Genomic DNA, 1,936 nt, shown 5'->3' with positions numbered 1-1,936 from the left:
CACAAAATCTATTGGCTTGTAGGATTTACACTAGCAGTCCATTCATCACATATTGAAGGCCTCCAATGAAGTTGCTGACTCCTTGGCCAAGGAAAGAGTTCACAAGTTAACTGATTTCCTTTGGATTCATGATGGTATCCCTTGGTCCTCTGTGTTTATTCTTTGTCCTTAATGCTCTGATCGCATCTGCTTTCTTTTTTTGCTTTCTCAAGTTGTTCTATAGCTGTGATGCCAAGTTCTTCCTTGTGTTTTCTATGGTACAGTAGTCTGTAAAGCTTGTACAGTTGATCATGGTAGTTTTTTAATGTGTAAAAGGCTGACATCTTCTTTTTGTGGTTCTTAGTTTTGTCGGTGTAATTGGGGTATTGAACCCGTCAGGTTGTACAGGTGGCCATGGCAATCATATATTGAAAAGGCTATGGTGTGTCCTTTCAGGAGATGTTCTCCCCTCTTTCTTTAGATTTGGGGGCTCCACCTTGCTGCCCCTTGCTTTGGTCCATGCAGCTCAGTATTAAGGTGGATTCTCCTTTCTTTTTGTATCTTCCCTCTTTTTAATGAAAATTACCTTTAACTTTCCAAAAAAAAAACTAATAAATAAGACATTAGCAAATTCCAAATTCAATAAAGACTAATAAATAGTAATAGAATTATATATATATATATATAAATCTTTCGTTCTAATTTTCTTTTTCATCTTTTCTATTTCTCACAAAAAGTTTAGAGGGAAGAGAACAACCAAATAAAGTTTAGAGGGAAGAGAACAACCAAATAGACAATCAAATTATTAGTATTTTTTTCTTGTTTGCTAGAATATACGATTCTTTTTGGTTGTTGGTCTTTGCTTTTTGTTATTTGCAATGAGCCTATTAAAAGGTTGCTAAAAACTAAATCAAATGATGGAAAGTTAAGTCATGATTGAAATTAAAATTGAATAAATGATTATAATGCAATGCTGATTTTATCTTAATTGTTCTATTAGCATGGTATTCAAAGCATTATTCTTGGTTTATCTTTCATATTCAAGTAAATATCAAGTAGTTTCATTACATCAATTATAGAAAGATTTTATATATTGAACATAAAAATTGACGTATTTCATTCATTTCATATTCAAGTAACTACTTTATATACCATCTACATACAACTGAGGTATATTCCATAAAAATAACCTTGGAATCGTTTTATAAATCACCATGGTTAGGGCAGAAACACTTGATTGTAGAGTTTTATTCTAAGATTGGAATCTCTTGGGTGCAAAATCCACTAAAGAGACCACGGAATGTTGGAAAATATTTCAGCTTATTAACTTGTTATGTGAAGCAATAAGGGGAGTGACTTTCTATCATGTCTTCAAGCAAGGAAACCATTGTGTGGATCAGCTTACAAAACAAGGTGTTAATCTAAACAATTTGTTTATTGTTTGGTTGTAGGGCAAGGTCTTAACAAAACACCTATTTAGGCATTTGGTTGCTTTCAAACCCGTAAGGGTGAAATCAAAGTATGTCATTCCCTATACAAGATGACTTGGTATCTCAAGTCTAAAGGCTAGTTGTACGACAATCACATTAGAAGATTTTCCATAGACACTTGAGTGAAATACCAAATGAAGTTCTCATAGAGAGTCATGTTCAGTAAACTTGTTCTTTAACAAATACCTACATATTATCCTCAAGTATCCCATATACTTCAATCTATGAGATTGATTGCTTACTTTCCAAGTAAGGAGGCTTAACATATACTAATCTTTGAGAATTGTCAATACCCTGTCTTGACAATAAAATGACCATAAACAATTTAGGAATATGACTTTGATGCATAGTGATCTCATAATTATAACAACTTTATAATTATCTTGCAAGGCCTTTATGCTCCATGGACTTCTTCCAATTAGTACTTAATAACTCCTTATTATTGCACTAACATGAAGGAAAACCTC

The sequence above is a fragment of the Theobroma umbraticum genome, unplaced genomic scaffold, assembly GCF_002168275.2.
Source record: "Theobroma umbraticum cultivar Fairchild unplaced genomic scaffold, ASM216827v3 scaffold_115.0, whole genome shotgun sequence".
NCBI classification, from domain to species: Eukaryota; Viridiplantae; Streptophyta; class Magnoliopsida; order Malvales; family Malvaceae; genus Theobroma; species Theobroma umbraticum.
This window is presented reverse-complemented; position numbering follows the sequence as displayed.